General features: G+C 38.0%; 1 long non-coding RNA gene across 6 annotated transcripts in view; it reads right to left on the bottom strand.

Moving 5' to 3' along the window:
- The window catches only part of LOC138031215 (uncharacterized), a 64714-nt gene that overhangs the window by 18943 nt on the left and 27371 nt on the right, over positions 1–18400 (bottom strand). For 5 of the 6 annotated variants that reach the window (XR_011128208.1, XR_011128213.1, XR_011128211.1 and 2 more), the window contains 9 exons: positions 17923–17975; positions 14517–14738; positions 13705–13757; positions 10300–10521; positions 9488–9540; positions 6082–6303; positions 5270–5322; positions 1865–2086; positions 1053–1105 (listed from right to left, as the gene is read on the bottom strand). This is a non-coding gene — a long non-coding RNA (uncharacterized lncRNA). The remainder of the gene's footprint in view (positions 1–1052; positions 1106–1864; positions 2087–5269; positions 5323–6081; positions 6304–9487; positions 9541–10299; positions 10522–13704; positions 13758–14516; positions 14739–17922; positions 17976–18400) is intronic. The other variant, XR_011128212.1, reaches the window with a different exon arrangement.

Below are 18400 nucleotides of genomic sequence, written 5' to 3'. Positions count from 1 at the left end.
CAGAGATTATAGACATTGATCACAGGGAACTTCCAATAATTTTTTAACAAAATCACATCCGATTTTGTGGATAATCCTTTCCCCCCAAAGTCATTCCAACAAAACTAGTGCCCTCCCAGCACTTTAAGATGTCAGAAATATGCAGAAAATTTAATATTCTTAAATAACAAATAACACTTGTCTAAATAACTTTGAAGCTTAGCCAAGCATAAGTGGTATATATAAACTGAGGAACGAACAGCAAGCAAGGGAACGAAACTGGGATAATTAGAAGCGGCTTTCATAGCGAATGACGCTAAGAACTTCTTTTTGTTGTTATTGTCTGATTTTCTCGACTGGGGAGAAGCCTATATTAACAAATAGAACTCAGTCTACATTGAAATTAATGGTTGGTCACATTGTTTCTTGTGAGCACTGCAAACTCCCAAAGAGTCCATATCCGAACAGTATGTACAGAATAACAGGAACCCCAAATAGGAGTAAACCTTATTACAAAAAAGAAACATGATGGAGGGCTGAACAGGGTGAAACCCTTTAAATTAGTTTTGATGACGGCAGTCCATGGACGTTTATCCCGCTATCCCTACTTTCCAGTGCATGGCAAAGACTTAGTTCCTTATCATTTCCATTTCAATTTCCTTGCGCCTAAATGATCACTTACCCAAGTACTACCGTGATATAACTATACCAACTATAGCACTGGCAAGAAATAAAGAGTAAAACCCCCTGTTTCTGAATAAAGTTATTTGTAACAGCCAGTTTATTAAAATAGACAAAGTCTACGTCTTTTAAACAGTGTGGAACTAAATAAATACTGAGTTGAAAGATGACATCCTTCCTAACACTTGGCTATATTAAATGTCATTGAAGGAAAGAATAGCCTTACTTCATTCAAAGTATTCTTAAATAAATTCAGTTTTGGCTGTTACTTCATGCAATATGGCTACAGCCTTATTTGGGATGTACCAAGTGAACGGTTTAGCAAGTTTGAAAGCCATCGAAGATCAATGTAGTGCCACGGAAAACATCTAATTTGAAATTTAAAAGCTTACTTGCAAAATCATTTCCAGCACCTTGATTGAAAAACAGCAACAGTATCTTTCTACTGCAGGTAAAACAGAAACAAAAGTCACTTTCAATACACTTTCGGTATCAAAGCAAATAAAGTTATCCGTCTTTGACTGACCCATTCAAAACGTTCTTTATATGAAATGAAGATTAAAAAAACAAACCCTTACTGTCCCGATTGGGCCAATGTGTGTGCGATAGTGAATCGTTTTGGGGAGAATTCATTGAAAACAAAATATTATAATTTGCAAATTACAATTTAGTTTAAGATAAAATTGAAATAGCAAAATACAGCTCGGCAATCACCAATACTCGAACAGCCTTTGGAAAAGAAACTTGAATGGTGCCCGTTTTTAGAACGGTAATCTTTTGTATTTGTTAAATGTTAATATTCTTCCTGTAATGTGTGTACAAAAAGTAAATTGGAACTCTCGATTGCTAAAAGCAAAAAAGGAACTTTATCGGTAAGAAATTAAAGCCCGGTTTGCATGACAAGAGGATGGGAAGAGGTAGGGACGAGGTCGAATAGGGGGATGTGATTTACATCTTTAAAATAACTAGAGTTGTTCCCAGTTGAATAGGTCCAAAAGAAACTGAATTTGTATTATATTGATGAATCACAGCAATCCAGTTAACTTGTAAGGTTCCCAGACAGCAATCTCTAAAACTTCAAAACACGGGTCAACTCCAAACGCAAGAATATGAATTATTTGGAAAGTTGAACTTGTTCTTTTTACAAGAAAAACACGCAAGTCAAACCCGAAACTCAACGTATAAACCATTTGAAAATTCTCACCATCATGGAAACGTTGACCGCAACAATAATAAGACACTTCTGCCAGTTCTGCTTGTGACCAGTCAAAAAGCTGGCAAAGAGTTTTTCATATTGAGAGTGGGTTCCCATGATAAACTGAGCTTCACTGGTTTTAGCAGGTTCAGCAAATTCTCTCCTCCCGCAGCACTCCCTCCAACCGGTCAACTCGTATCTCCACTGTACGCACATCAGACCGCATTGTAACTGCAAAAGAAGACAAGAATGGGTGTGGATTAAAAAGTATCATCATACTAGTCATTTTTACGCCCCAAACTAACTTAATACGTTCTTCATCTTTTTGTCATAATTATGACAATAATTATCATAATTATGACAATTATTAAGACAATAATTATGATAATTATGACTATAATTATAATAATTTTATTCTAACTATAATTTTAATTATAATAATTATAATAATTATAATATTTTTTTTGCGGGGGGGCAACCTCATTCCCAGGGCTTCTCCCTCAGGTGGGGGCGGGGCGGTAGGGAAAGCCCCACCCCCAAATGAGGGAGAAGCCCTGGGAACGAGGTTGCGAGGTGGGGAAGGGGTGTCGTGAATATTCACGACATTCTTGACTGCTTTATTTACCTAAACTAAAAGTACTGTATCAAGAATACGACGCAAACGGCGTGACAAACATAACAAGCGAAAATTTCTAGTTTCTAAAGAAACTGTGGTGCTGCGTCGGTGGAAGAGTGAAACATCAAAATTTGGTTTATCAAACGTTTTGATAAAGGTCAAATTGAAAATCGTTCACAGTGGTAATTTGACCTTTATCAACACGTTTGATAAAAACATTACAAGCGCATTGTTTGCAATTACTTACTTGACGTTTCGCATGCTTCCACCTACATCCTCAGAAGTGACCGTTAACCAGTGGTTAACTAATTATTTGTAAATCATTAGTTAGTTATGTTACATTAAAGAGTTTGAATTAGTAGTCAATGGCCACGTCTGAGGATGTATGTAGAAGCATACGAAACGTGAAGTAAATAATTTCACAAACAATGCGCTTGTTAATAATGTTTGTCACCGCTGTTTGCGTCCTTTCTTATCATTATTCTTTGTCTTGCATGGCATCATTGGTTTGTAAGCGAAGATTGCTCTCTTTGTCTAAACTAGAAGTACTTGTCTCAGGATAGTTCTTGTTTTGGTTGGACATTGATATTGCTGTTCCCTTCGCACTGAGGAACATCGCCTTTTTCTTCTCGGCTTGAGTTTGCGGTAAAGAAATCTTTCCCGTCAGCGTCCAGGACCTCTTGTACTTGTTGTTTGCTACTTTGACCGCTTTGTGTCTTTTACGCGTGTTGTTTTTGCAACTGTACTTCGGACAGCCACGAGCTTGGTTATGGTTGTTGCGCTCTTCTCCTTCTCCTTCGTCTTTGTCTTGTTAAACTTCTTCCTCGCCTTTTGTCCAACTGTTCTTGCAGAGATAGTGTCTTTTCAGTGGGTTTACTTGCAGGAGTTTTGCCCGCCCACTAACTGCGCAAATAGTTAAGGACACGGTTTCTTGGCAGCTAATTCGCATTTCTTTCATCTCTTCCAGAGTGTTGGTATCCTGGGCCCGGTTGTTCAAAAGCCAATTAACGCTAAGCCCAGATTAAAAATTAACCAAGGAGTTTATTCCTTTACTCCCAAATTCTGTTCAAGGCTAGTATTTGGAAAAACTTTACATTAGAAGAAGTTAATCTTGAAAAAAAAAGTAAAATAAACTTTCATCAAAAAGTTGAAAACATGAAAAAAAGTTTATGCTAATCTTGGATTAAGTTAATCCGCTTTCCAACAACCGTGCCCTGGAGTTTAGTCCTCAACGAAGTTTCTAGTCCCTTTCCGTGTCCTCGACTTCTTCTACTTGTCTTTGTTGCCTGTTTCGTGGTGGCCACATTGTTTCTTTTTCTCTACGTTGCTTTGAGACTGCTTCTCTGAACGCCACTGCAAGATCATGAGTTAATCATTGTTTCGCTCTTCGTGTTCTTCTTCCTCTTAGTCGTCATCATCTTGTATGTCTTCACTCCTCAACCTTCTTCTCAGCGTTGTCACTGGATCGATCTTTCAGTTCTTCAAACCTGAGCGAGATACTTGACGCTCTTTGACCAACTGCACTTATTATACATCGTCTCCTCTTTTCAGTGGGCTTACTTGTTGAAACTTTTATTACAGTTTTCCCTGCCAACCAACTGCACAAAGACTTAAGGACGGTTTCTTGGGAGCTAACTAGCATTAATCTAGCAAGCGAATTTGCTTCTGGTGTAATTTGGATGTTTAAGGTGTTAATGCGCCCGTGAGAAAGATGGTAAACTGAATCAATAGGTGGGGACAGGCGAAACACAACTGATGGTGATGACCTATTGATATACAACATGTTTTTTGCCTGTCAAAAATGTCACAGGTGTTTAATTCCTGGGTTTTTAGTCTGCTATGTCGTCTTCTCAGATACGAAACTGTCACAGTAAAAAGTTTACAGTCAAAAATAACTGGTTCAGGTCGCACAAGTGGGAACCTGGCTTTAACATTGAACTTCTTCTGTACTCGATCCAAAACGAAAACTAAACTGAGGAACGAACAGCAAGCAAGGGAACGAAACTGGGATAATTAGAAGCGGCTTTCATAGCGAATGACGCTAAGAACTTCTTTTTGTTGTTATTGTCTGATTTTCTCGACTGGGGAGAAGCCTATATTAACAAATAGAACTCAGTCTACATTGAAATTAATGGTTGGTCACATTGTTTCTTGTGAGCACTGCAAACTCCCAAAGAGTCCATATCCGAACAGTATGTACAGAATAACAGGAACCCCAAATAGGAGTAAACCTTATTACAAAAAAGAAACATGATGGAGGGCTGAACAGGGTGAAACCCTTTAAATTAGTTTTGATGACGGCAGTCCATGGACGTTTATCCCGCTATCCCTACTTTCCAGTGCATGGCAAAGACTTAGTTCCTTATCATTTCCATTTCAATTTCCTTGCGCCTAAATGATCACTTACCCAAGTACTACCGTGATATAACTATACCAACTATAGCACTGGCATGAAATAAAGAGTAAAACCCCCTGTTTCTGAATAAAGTTATTTGTAACAGCCAGTTTATTAAAATAGACAAAGTCTATGTCTTTTAAACAGTGTGGAACTAAATAAATACTGAGTTGAAAGATGACATCCTTCCTAACACTTGGCTATATTAAATGTCATTGAAGGAAAGAATAGCCTTACTTCATTCAAAGTATTCTTAAATAAATTCAGTTTTGGCTGTTACTTCATGCAATATGGCTACAGCCTTATTTGGGATGTACCAAGTGAACGGTTTAGCAAGTTTGAAAGCCATCGAAGATCAATGTAGTGCCACGGAAAACACCTAATTTGAAATTTAAAAGCTTACTTGCAAAATCATTTCCAGCACCTTGATTGAAAAACAGCAACAGTATCTTTCTACTGCAGGTAAAACAGAAACAAAAGTCACTTTCAATACACTTTCGGTATCAAAGCAAATAAAGTTATCCGTCTTTGACTGACCCATTCAAAACGTTCTTTATATGAAATGAAGATTAAAAAAACAAACCCTTACTGTCCCGATTGGGCCAATGTGTGTGCGATAGTGAATCGTTTTGGGGAGAATTCATTGAAAACAAAATATTATAATTTGCAAATTACAATTTAGTTTAAGATAAAATTGAAATAGCAAAATACAGCTCGGCAATCACCAATACTCGAGCAGCCTTTGGAAAAGAAACTTGAATGGTGCCCGTTTTTAGAACGGTAATCTTTTGTATTTGTTAAATGTTAATATTCTTCCTGTAATGTGTGTACAAAAAGTAAATTGGAACTCTCGATTGCTAAAAGCAAAAAAGGAACTTTATCGGTAAGAAATTAAAGCCCGGTTTGCATGACAAGAGGATGGGAAGAGGTAGGGACGAGGTCGAATAGGGGGATGTGATTTACATCTTTAAAATAACTAGAGTTGTTCCCAGTTGAATAGGTCCAAAAGAAACTGAATTTGTATTATATTGATGAATCACAGCAATCCAGTTAACTTGTAAGGTTCCCAGACAGCAATCTCTAAAACTTCAAAACACGGGTCAACTCCAAACGCAAGAATATGAATTATTTGGAAAGTTGAACTTGTTCTTTTTACAAGAAAAACACGCAAGTCAAACCCGAAACTCAACGTATAAACCATTTGAAAATTCTCACCATCATGGAAACGTTGACCGCAACAATAATAAGACACTTCTGCCAGTTCTGCTTGTGACCAGTCAAAAAGCTGGCAAAGAGTTTTTCATATTGAGAGTGGGTTCCCATGATAAACTGAGCTTCACTGGTTTTAGCAGGTTCAGCAAATTCTCTCCTCCCGCAGCACTCCCTCCAACCGGTCAACTCGTATCTCCACTGTACGCACATCAGACCGCATTGTAACTGCAAAAGAAGACAAGAATGGGTGTGGATTAAAAAGTATCATCATACTAGTCATTTTTACGCCCCAAACTAACTTAATACGTTCTTCATCTTTTTGTCATAATTATGACAATAATTATCATAATTATGACAATTATTAAGACAATAATTATGATAATTATGACTATAATTATAATAATTTTATTCTAACTATAATTTTAATTATAATAATTATAATAATTATAATATTTTTTTTTGAGGGGGGGCAACCTCATTCCCAGGGCTTCTCCCTCAGGTGGGGGCGGGGCGGTAGGGAAAGCCCCACCCCCAAATGAGGGAGAAGCCCTGGGAACGAGGTTGCGAGGTGGGGAAGGGGTGTCGTGAATATTCACGACATTCTTGACTGCTTTATTTACCTAAACTAAAAGTACTGTATCAAGAATACGACGCAAACGGCGTGACAAACATAACAAGCGAAAATTTCTAGTTTCTAAAGAAACTGTGGTGCTGCGTCGGTGGAAGAGTGAAACATCAAAATTTGGTTTATCAAACGTTTTGATAAAGGTCAAATTGAAAATCGTTCACAGTGGTAATTTGACCTTTATCAACACGTTTGATAAAAACATTACAAGCGCATTGTTTGCAATTACTTACTTGACGTTTCGCATGCTTCCACCTACATCCTCAGAAGTGACCGTTAACCAGTGGTTAACTAATTATTTGTAAATCATTAGTTAGTTATGTTACATTAAAGAGTTTGAATTAGTAGTCAATGGCCACGTCTGAGGATGTATGTAGAAGCATACGAAACGTGAAGTAAATAATTTCACAAACAATGCGCTTGTTAATAATGTTTGTCACCGCTGTTTGCGTCCTTTCTTATCATTATTCTTTGTCTTGCATGGCATCATTGGTTTGTAAGCGAAGATTGCTCTCTTTGTCTAAACTAGAAGTACTTGTCTCAGGATAGTTCTTGTTTTGGTTGGACATTGATATTGCTGTTCCCTTCGCACTGAGGAACATCGCCTTTTTCTTCTCGGCTTGAGTTTGCGGTAAAGAAATCTTTCCCGTCAGCGTCCAGGACCTCTTGTACTTGTTGTTTGCTACTTTGACCGCTTTGTGTCTTTTACGCGTGTTGTTTTTGCAACTGTACTTCGGACAGCCACGAGCTTGGTTATGGTTGTTGCGCTCTTCTCCTTCTCCTTCGTCTTTGTCTTGTTAAACTTCTTCCTCGCCTTTTGTCCAACTGTTCTTGCAGAGATAGTGTCTTTTCAGTGGGTTTACTTGCAGGAGTTTTGCCCGCCCACTAACTGCGCAAATAGTTAAGGACACGGTTTCTTGGCAGCTAATTCGCATTTCTTTCATCTCTTCCAGAGTGTTGGTATCCTGGGCCCGGTTGTTCAAAAGCCAATTAACGCTAAGCCCAGATTAAAAATTAACCAAGGAGTTTATTCCTTTACTCCCAAATTCTGTTCAAGGCTAGTATTTGGAAAAACTTTACATTAGAAGAAGTTAATCTTGAAAAAAAAAGTAAAATAAACTTTCATCAAAAAGTTGAAAACATGAAAAAAAGTTTATGCTAATCTTGGATTAAGTTAATCCGCTTTCCAACAACCGTGCCCTGGAGTTTAGTCCTCAACGAAGTTTCTAGTCCCTTTCCGTGTCCTCGACTTCTTCTACTTGTCTTTGTTGCCTGTTTCGTGGTGGCCACATTGTTTCTTTTTCTCTACGTTGCTTTGAGACTGCTTCTCTGAACGCCACTGCAAGATCATGAGTTAATCATTGTTTCGCTCTTCGTGTTCTTCTTCCTCTTAGTCGTCATCATCTTGTATGTCTTCACTCCTCAACCTTCTTCTCAGCGTTGTCACTGGATCGATCTTTCAGTTCTTCAAACCTGAGCGAGATACTTGACGCTCTTTGACCAACTGCACTTATTATACATCGTCTCCTCTTTTCAGTGGGCTTACTTGTTGAAACTTTTATTACAGTTTTCCCTGCCAACCAACTGCACAAAGACTTAAGGACGGTTTCTTGGGAGCTAACTAGCATTAATCTAGCAAGCGAATTTGCTTCTGGTGTAATTTGGATGTTTAAGGTGTTAATGCGCCCGTGAGAAAGATGGTAAACTGAATCAATAGGTGGGGACAGGCGAAACACAACTGATGGTGATGACCTATTGATATACAACATGTTTTTTGCCTGTCAAAAATGTCACAGGTGTTTAATTCCTGGGTTTTTAGTCTGCTATGTCGTCTTCTCAGATACGAAACTGTCACAGTAAAAAGTTTACAGTCAAAAATAACTGGTTCAGGTCGCACAAGTGGGAACCTGGCTTTAACATTGAACTTCTTCTGTACTCGATCCAAAACGAAAACTAAACTGAGGAACGAACAGCAAGCAAGGGAACGAAACTGGGATAATTAGAAGCGGCTTTCATAGCGAATGACGCTAAGAACTTCTTTTTGTTGTTATTGTCTGATTTTCTCGACTGGGGAGAAGCCTATATTAACAAATAGAACTCAGTCTACATTGAAATTAATGGTTGGTCACATTGTTTCTTGTGAGCACTGCAAACTCCCAAAGAGTCCATATCCGAACAGTATGTACAGAATAACAGGAACCCCAAATAGGAGTAAACCTTATTACAAAAAAGAAACATGATGGAGGGCTGAACAGGGTGAAACCCTTTAAATTAGTTTTGATGACGGCAGTCCATGGACGTTTATCCCGCTATCCCTACTTTCCAGTGCATGGCAAAGACTTAGTTCCTTATCATTTCCATTTCAATTTCCTTGCGCCTAAATGATCACTTACCCAAGTACTACCGTGATATAACTATACCAACTATAGCACTGGCATGAAATAAAGAGTAAAACCCCCTGTTTCTGAATAAAGTTATTTGTAACAGCCAGTTTATTAAAATAGACAAAGTCTATGTCTTTTAAACAGTGTGGAACTAAATAAATACTGAGTTGAAAGATGACATCCTTCCTAACACTTGGCTATATTAAATGTCATTGAAGGAAAGAATAGCCTTACTTCATTCAAAGTATTCTTAAATAAATTCAGTTTTGGCTGTTACTTCATGCAATATGGCTACAGCCTTATTTGGGATGTACCAAGTGAACGGTTTAGCAAGTTTGAAAGCCATCGAAGATCAATGTAGTGCCACGGAAAACACCTAATTTGAAATTTAAAAGCTTACTTGCAAAATCATTTCCAGCACCTTGATTGAAAAACAGCAACAGTATCTTTCTACTGCAGGTAAAACAGAAACAAAAGTCACTTTCAATACACTTTCGGTATCAAAGCAAATAAAGTTATCCGTCTTTGACTGACCCATTCAAAACGTTCTTTATATGAAATGAAGATTAAAAAAACAAACCCTTACTGTCCCGATTGGGCCAATGTGTGTGCGATAGTGAATCGTTTTGGGGAGAATTCATTGAAAACAAAATATTATAATTTGCAAATTACAATTTAGTTTAAGATAAAATTGAAATAGCAAAATACAGCTCGGCAATCACCAATACTCGAGCAGCCTTTGGAAAAGAAACTTGAATGGTGCCCGTTTTTAGAACGGTAATCTTTTGTATTTGTTAAATGTTAATATTCTTCCTGTAATGTGTGTACAAAAAGTAAATTGGAACTCTCGATTGCTAAAAGCAAAAAAGGAACTTTATCGGTAAGAAATTAAAGCCCGGTTTGCATGACAAGAGGATGGGAAGAGGTAGGGACGAGGTCGAATAGGGGGATGTGATTTACATCTTTAAAATAACTAGAGTTGTTCCCAGTTGAATAGGTCCAAAAGAAACTGAATTTGTATTATATTGATGAATCACAGCAATCCAGTTAACTTGTAAGGTTCCCAGACAGCAATCTCTAAAACTTCAAAACACGGGTCAACTCCAAACGCAAGAATATGAATTATTTGGAAAGTTGAACTTGTTCTTTTTACAAGAAAAACACGCAAGTCAAACCCGAAACTCAACGTATAAACCATTTGAAAATTCTCACCATCATGGAAACGTTGACCGCAACAATAATAAGACACTTCTGCCAGTTCTGCTTGTGACCAGTCAAAAAGCTGGCAAAGAGTTTTTCATATTGAGAGTGGGTTCCCATGATAAACTGAGCTTCACTGGTTTTAGCAGGTTCAGCAAATTCTCTCCTCCCGCAGCACTCCCTCCAACCGGTCAACTCGTATCTCCACTGTACGCACATCAGACCGCATTGTAACTGCAAAAGAAGACAAGAATGGGTGTGGATTAAAAAGTATCATCATACTAGTCATTTTTACGCCCCAAACTAACTTAATACGTTCTTCATCTTTTTGTCATAATTATGACAATAATTATCATAATTATGACAATTATTAAGACAATAATTATGATAATTATGACTATAATTATAATAATTTTATTCTAACTATAATTTTAATTATAATAATTATAATAATTATAATATTTTTTTTGAGGGGGGGCAACCTCATTCCCAGGGCTTCTCCCTCAGGTGGGGGCGGGGCGGTAGGGAAAGCCCCACCCCCAAATGAGGGAGAAGCCCTGGGAACGAGGTTGCGAGGTGGGGAAGGGGTGTCGTGAATATTCACGACATTCTTGACTGCTTTATTTACCTAAACTAAAAGTACTGTATCAAGAATACGACGCAAACGGCGTGACAAACATAACAAGCGAAAATTTCTAGTTTCTAAAGAAACTGTGGTGCTGCGTCGGTGGAAGAGTGAAACATCAAAATTTGGTTTATCAAACGTTTTGATAAAGGTCAAATTGAAAATCGTTCACAGTGGTAATTTGACCTTTATCAACACGTTTGATAAAAACATTACAAGCGCATTGTTTGCAATTACTTACTTGACGTTTCGCATGCTTCCACCTACATCCTCAGAAGTGACCGTTAACCAGTGGTTAACTAATTATTTGTAAATCATTAGTTAGTTATGTTACATTAAAGAGTTTGAATTAGTAGTCAATGGCCACGTCTGAGGATGTATGTAGAAGCATACGAAACGTGAAGTAAATAATTTCACAAACAATGCGCTTGTTAATAATGTTTGTCACCGCTGTTTGCGTCCTTTCTTATCATTATTCTTTGTCTTGCATGGCATCATTGGTTTGTAAGCGAAGATTGCTCTCTTTGTCTAAACTAGAAGTACTTGTCTCAGGATAGTTCTTGTTTTGGTTGGACATTGATATTGCTGTTCCCTTCGCACTGAGGAACATCGCCTTTTTCTTCTCGGCTTGAGTTTGCGGTAAAGAAATCTTTCCCGTCAGCGTCCAGGACCTCTTGTACTTGTTGTTTGCTACTTTGACCGCTTTGTGTCTTTTACGCGTGTTGTTTTTGCAACTGTACTTCGGACAGCCACGAGCTTGGTTATGGTTGTTGCGCTCTTCTCCTTCTCCTTCGTCTTTGTCTTGTTAAACTTCTTCCTCGCCTTTTGTCCAACTGTTCTTGCAGAGATAGTGTCTTTTCAGTGGGTTTACTTGCAGGAGTTTTGCCCGCCCACTAACTGCGCAAATAGTTAAGGACACGGTTTCTTGGCAGCTAATTCGCATTTCTTTCATCTCTTCCAGAGTGTTGGTATCCTGGGCCCGGTTGTTCAAAAGCCAATTAACGCTAAGCCCAGATTAAAAATTAACCAAGGAGTTTATTCCTTTACTCCCAAATTCTGTTCAAGGCTAGTATTTGGAAAAACTTTACATTAGAAGAAGTTAATCTTGAAAAAAAAAGTAAAATAAACTTTCATCAAAAAGTTGAAAACATGAAAAAAAGTTTATGCTAATCTTGGATTAAGTTAATCCGCTTTCCAACAACCGTGCCCTGGAGTTTAGTCCTCAACGAAGTTTCTAGTCCCTTTCCGTGTCCTCGACTTCTTCTACTTGTCTTTGTTGCCTGTTTCGTGGTGGCCACATTGTTTCTTTTTCTCTACGTTGCTTTGAGACTGCTTCTCTGAACGCCACTGCAAGATCATGAGTTAATCATTGTTTCGCTCTTCGTGTTCTTCTTCCTCTTAGTCGTCATCATCTTGTATGTCTTCACTCCTCAACCTTCTTCTCAGCGTTGTCACTGGATCGATCTTTCAGTTCTTCAAACCTGAGCGAGATACTTGACGCTCTTTGACCAACTGCACTTATTATACATCGTCTCCTCTTTTCAGTGGGCTTACTTGTTGAAACTTTTATTACAGTTTTCCCTGCCAACCAACTGCACAAAGACTTAAGGACGGTTTCTTGGGAGCTAACTAGCATTAATCTAGCAAGCGAATTTGCTTCTGGTGTAATTTGGATGTTTAAGGTGTTAATGCGCCCGTGAGAAAGATGGTAAACTGAATCAATAGGTGGGGACAGGCGAAACACAACTGATGGTGATGACCTATTGATATACAACATGTTTTTTGCCTGTCAAAAATGTCACAGGTGTTTAATTCCTGGGTTTTTAGTCTGCTATGTCGTCTTCTCAGATACGAAACTGTCACAGTAAAAAGTTTACAGTCAAAAATAACTGGTTCAGGTCGCACAAGTGGGAACCTGGCTTTAACATTGAACTTCTTCTGTACTCGATCCAAAACGAAAACTAAACTGAGGAACGAACAGCAAGCAAGGGAACGAAACTGGGATAATTAGAAGCGGCTTTCATAGCGAATGACGCTAAGAACTTCTTTTTGTTGTTATTGTCTGATTTTCTCGACTGGGGAGAAGCCTATATTAACAAATAGAACTCAGTCTACATTGAAATTAATGGTTGGTCACATTGTTTCTTGTGAGCACTGCAAACTCCCAAAGAGTCCATATCCGAACAGTATGTACAGAATAACAGGAACCCCAAATAGGAGTAAACCTTATTACAAAAAAGAAACATGATGGAGGGCTGAACAGGGTGAAACCCTTTAAATTAGTTTTGATGACGGCAGTCCATGGACGTTTATCCCGCTATCCCTACTTTCCAGTGCATGGCAAAGACTTAGTTCCTTATCATTTCCATTTCAATTTCCTTGCGCCTAAATGATCACTTACCCAAGTACTACCGTGATATAACTATACCAACTATAGCACTGGCATGAAATAAAGAGTAAAACCCCCTGTTTCTGAATAAAGTTATTTGTAACAGCCAGTTTATTAAAATAGACAAAGTCTATGTCTTTTAAACAGTGTGGAACTAAATAAATACTGAGTTGAAAGATGACATCCTTCCTAACACTTGGCTATATTAAATGTCATTGAAGGAAAGAATAGCCTTACTTCATTCAAAGTATTCTTAAATAAATTCAGTTTTGGCTGTTACTTCATGCAATATGGCTACAGCCTTATTTGGGATGTACCAAGTGAACGGTTTAGCAAGTTTGAAAGCCATCGAAGATCAATGTAGTGCCACGGAAAACACCTAATTTGAAATTTAAAAGCTTACTTGCAAAATCATTTCCAGCACCTTGATTGAAAAACAGCAACAGTATCTTTCTACTGCAGGTAAAACAGAAACAAAAGTCACTTTCAATACACTTTCGGTATCAAAGCAAATAAAGTTATCCGTCTTTGACTGACCCATTCAAAACGTTCTTTATATGAAATGAAGATTAAAAAAACAAACCCTTACTGTCCCGATTGGGCCAATGTGTGTGCGATAGTGAATCGTTTTGGGGAGAATTCATTGAAAACAAAATATTATAATTTGCAAATTACAATTTAGTTTAAGATAAAATTGAAATAGCAAAATACAGCTCGGCAATCACCAATACTCGAGCAGCCTTTGGAAAAGAAACTTGAATGGTGCCCGTTTTTAGAACGGTAATCTTTTGTATTTGTTAAATGTTAATATTCTTCCTGTAATGTGTGTACAAAAAGTAAATTGGAACTCTCGATTGCTAAAAGCAAAAAAGGAACTTTATCGGTAAGAAATTAAAGCCCGGTTTGCATGACAAGAGGATGGGAAGAGGTAGGGACGAGGTCGAATAGGGGGATGTGATTTACATCTTTAAAATAACTAGAGTTGTTCCCAGTTGAATAGGTCCAAAAGAAACTGAATTTGTATTATATTGATGAATCACAGCAATCCAGTTAACTTGTAAGGTTCCCAGACAGCAATCTCTAAAACTTCAAAACACGGGTCAACTCCAAACGCAAGAATATGAATTATTTGGAAAGTTGAACTTGTTCTTTTTACAAGAAAAACACGCAAGTCAAACCCGAAACTCAACGTATAAACCATTTGAAAATTCTCACCATCATGGAAACGTTGACCGCAACAATAATAAGACACTTCTGCCAGTTCTGCTTGTGACCAGTCAAAAAGCTGGCAAAGAGTTTTTCATATTGAGAGTGGGTTCCCATGATAAACTGAGCTTCACTGGTTTTAGCAGGTTCAGCAAATTCTCTCCTCCCGCAGCACTCCCTCCAACCGGTCAACTCGTATCTCCACTGTACGCACATCAGACCGCATTGTAACTGCAAAAGAAGACAAGAATGGGTGTGGATTAAAAAGTATCATCATACTAGTCATTTTTACGCCCCAAACTAACTTAATACGTTCTTCATCTTTTTGTCATAATTATGACAATAATTATCATAATTATGACAATTATTAAGACAATAATTATGATAATTATGACTATAATTATAATAATTTTATTCTAACTATAATTTTAATTATAATAATTATAATAATTATAATATTTTTTTTTGAGGGGGGGCAACCTCATTCCCAGGGCTTCTCCCTCAGGTGGGGGCGGGGCGGTAGGGAAAGCCCCACCCCCAAATGAGGGAGAAGCCCTGGGAACGAGGTTGCGAGGTGGGGAAGGGGTGTCGTGAATATTCACGACATTCTTGACTGCTTTATTTACCTAAACTAAAAGTACTGTATCAAGAATACGACGCAAACGGCGTGACAAACATAACAAGCGAAAATTTCTAGTTTCTAAAGAAACTGTGGTGCTGCGTCGGTGGAAGAGTGAAACATCAAAATTTGGTTTATCAAACGTTTTGATAAAGGTCAAATTGAAAATCGTTCACAGTGGTAATTTGACCTTTATCAACACGTTTGATAAAAACATTACAAGCGCATTGTTTGCAATTACTTACTTGACGTTTCGCATGCTTCCACCTACATCCTCAGAAGTGACCGTTAACCAGTGGTTAACTAATTATTTGTAAATCATTAGTTAGTTATGTTACATTAAAGAGTTTGAATTAGTAGTCAATGGCCACGTCTGAGGATGTATGTAGAAGCATACGAAACGTGAAGTAAATAATTTCACAAACAATGCGCTTGTTAATAATGTTTGTCACCGCTGTTTGCGTCCTTTCTTATCATTATTCTTTGTCTTGCATGGCATCATTGGTTTGTAAGCGAAGATTGCTCTCTTTGTCTAAACTAGAAGTACTTGTCTCAGGATAGTTCTTGTTTTGGTTGGACATTGATATTGCTGTTCCCTTCGCACTGAGGAACATCGCCTTTTTCTTCTCGGCTTGAGTTTGCGGTAAAGAAATCTTTCCCGTCAGCGTCCAGGACCTCTTGTACTTGTTGTTTGCTACTTTGACCGCTTTGTGTCTTTTACGCGTGTTGTTTTTGCAACTGTACTTCGGACAGCCACGAGCTTGGTTATGGTTGTTGCGCTCTTCTCCTTCTCCTTCGTCTTTGTCTTGTTAAACTTCTTCCTCGCCTTTTGTCCAACTGTTCTTGCAGAGATAGTGTCTTTTCAGTGGGTTTACTTGCAGGAGTTTTGCCCGCCCACTAACTGCGCAAATAGTTAAGGACACGGTTTCTTGGCAGCTAATTCGCATTTCTTTCATCTCTTCCAGAGTGTTGGTATCCTGGGCCCGGTTGTTCAAAAGCCAATTAACGCTAAGCCCAGATTAAAAATTAACCAAGGAGTTTATTCCTTTACTCCCAAATTCTGTTCAAGGCTAGTATTTGGAAAAACTTTACATTAGAAGAAGTTAATCTTGAAAAAAAAAGTAAAATAAACTTTCATCAAAAAGTTGAAAACATGAAAAAAAGTTTATGCTAATCTTGGATTAAGTTAATCCGCTTTCCAACAACCGTGCCCTGGAGTTTAGTCCTCAACGAAGTTTCTAGTCCCTTTCCGTGTCCTCGACTTCTTCTACTTGTCTTTGTTGCCTGTTTCGTGGTGGCCACATTGTTTCTTTTTCTCTACGTTGCTTTGAGACTGCTTCTCTGAACGCCACTGCAAGATCATGAGTTAATCATTGTTTCGCTCTTCGTGTTCTTCTTCCTCTTAGTCGTCATCATCTTGTATGTCTTCACTCCTCAACCTTCTTCTCAGCGTTGTCACTGGATCGATCTTTCAGTTCTTCAAACCTGAGCGAGATACTTGACGCTCTTTGACCAACTGCACTTATTATACATCGTCTCCTCTTTTCAGTGGGCTTACTTGTTGAAACTTTTATTACAGTTTTCCCTGCCAACCAACTGCACAAAGACTTAAGGACGGTTTCTTGGGAGCTAACTAGCATTAATCTAGCAAGCGAATTTGCTTCTGGTGTAATTTGGATGTTTAAGGTGTTAATGCGCCCGTGAGAAAGATGGTAAACTGAATCAATAGGTGGGGACAGGCGAAACACAACTGATGGTGATGACCTATTGATATACAACATGTTTTTTGCCTGTCAAAAATGTCACAGGTGTTTAATTCCTGGGTTTTTAGTCTGCTATGTCGTCTTCTCAGATACGAAACTGTCACAGTAAAAAGTTTACAGTCAAAAATAACTGGTTCAGGTCGCACAAGTGGGAACCTGGCTTTAACATTGAACTTCTTCTGTACTCGATCCAAAACGAAAACTAAACTGAGGAACGAACAGCAAGCAAGGGAACGAAACTGGGATAATTAGAAGCGGCTTTCATAGCGAATGACGCTAAGAACTTCTTTTTGTTGTTATTGTCTGATTTTCTCGACTGGGGAGAAGCCTATATTAACAAATAGAACTCAGTCTACATTGAAATTAATGGTTGGTCACATTGTTTCTTGTGAGCACTGCAAACTCCCAAAGAGTCCATATCCGAACAGTATGTACAGAATAACAGGAACCCCAAATAGGAGTAAACCTTATTACAAAAAAGAAACATGATGGAGGGCTGAACAGGGTGAAACCCTTTAAATTAGTTTTGATGACGGCAGTCCATGGACGTTTATCCCGCTATCCCTACTTTCCAGTGCATGGCAAAGACTTAGTTCCTTATCATTTCCATTTCAATTTCCTTGCGCCTAAATGATCACTTACCCAAGTACTACCGTGATATAACTATACCAACTATAGCACTGGCATGAAATAAAGAGTAAAACCCCCTGTTTCTGAATAAAGTTATTTGTAACAGCCAGTTTATTAAAATAGACAAAGTCTATGTCTTTTAAACAGTGTGGAACTAAATAAATACTGAGTTGAAAGATGACATCCTTCCTAACACTTGGCTATATTAAATGTCATTGAAGGAAAGAATAGCCTTACTTCATTCAAAGTATTCTTAAATAAATTCAGTTTTGGCTGTTACTTCATGCAATATGGCTACAGCCTTATTTGGGATGTACCAAGTGAACGGTTTAGCAAGTTTGAAAGCCATCGAAGATCAATGTAGTGCCACGGAAAACACCTAATTTGAAATTTAAAAGCTTACTTGCAAAATCATTTCCAGCACCTTGATTGAAAAACAGCAACAGTATCTTTCTACTGCAGGTAAAACAGAAACAAAAGTCACTTTCAATACACTTTCGGTATCAAAGCAAATAAAGTTATCCGTCTTTGACTGACCCATTCAAAACGTTCTTTATATGAAATGAAGATTAAAAAAACAAACCCTTACTGTCCCGATTGGGCCAATGTGTGTGCGATAGTGAATCGTTTTGGGGAGAATTCATTGAAAACAAAATATTATAATTTGCAAATTACAATTTAGTTTAAGATAAAATTGAAATAGCAAAATACAGCTCGGCAATCACCAATACTCGAGCAGCCTTTGGAAAAGAAACTTGAATGGTGCCCGTTTTTAGAACGGTAATCTTTTGTATTTGTTAAATGTTAATATTCTTCCTGTAATGTGTGTACAAAAAGTAAATTGGAACTCTCGATTGCTAAAAGCAAAAAAGGAACTTTAT

This window comes from Montipora capricornis, chromosome 14, assembly GCF_036669925.1.
Source record: "Montipora capricornis isolate CH-2021 chromosome 14, ASM3666992v2, whole genome shotgun sequence".
Classification (NCBI taxonomy): Eukaryota; Metazoa; Cnidaria; class Anthozoa; order Scleractinia; family Acroporidae; genus Montipora; species Montipora capricornis.
Note: the sequence above shows the minus strand (reverse complement) of the source record. Positions and strands in the feature narration are given on the sequence as shown.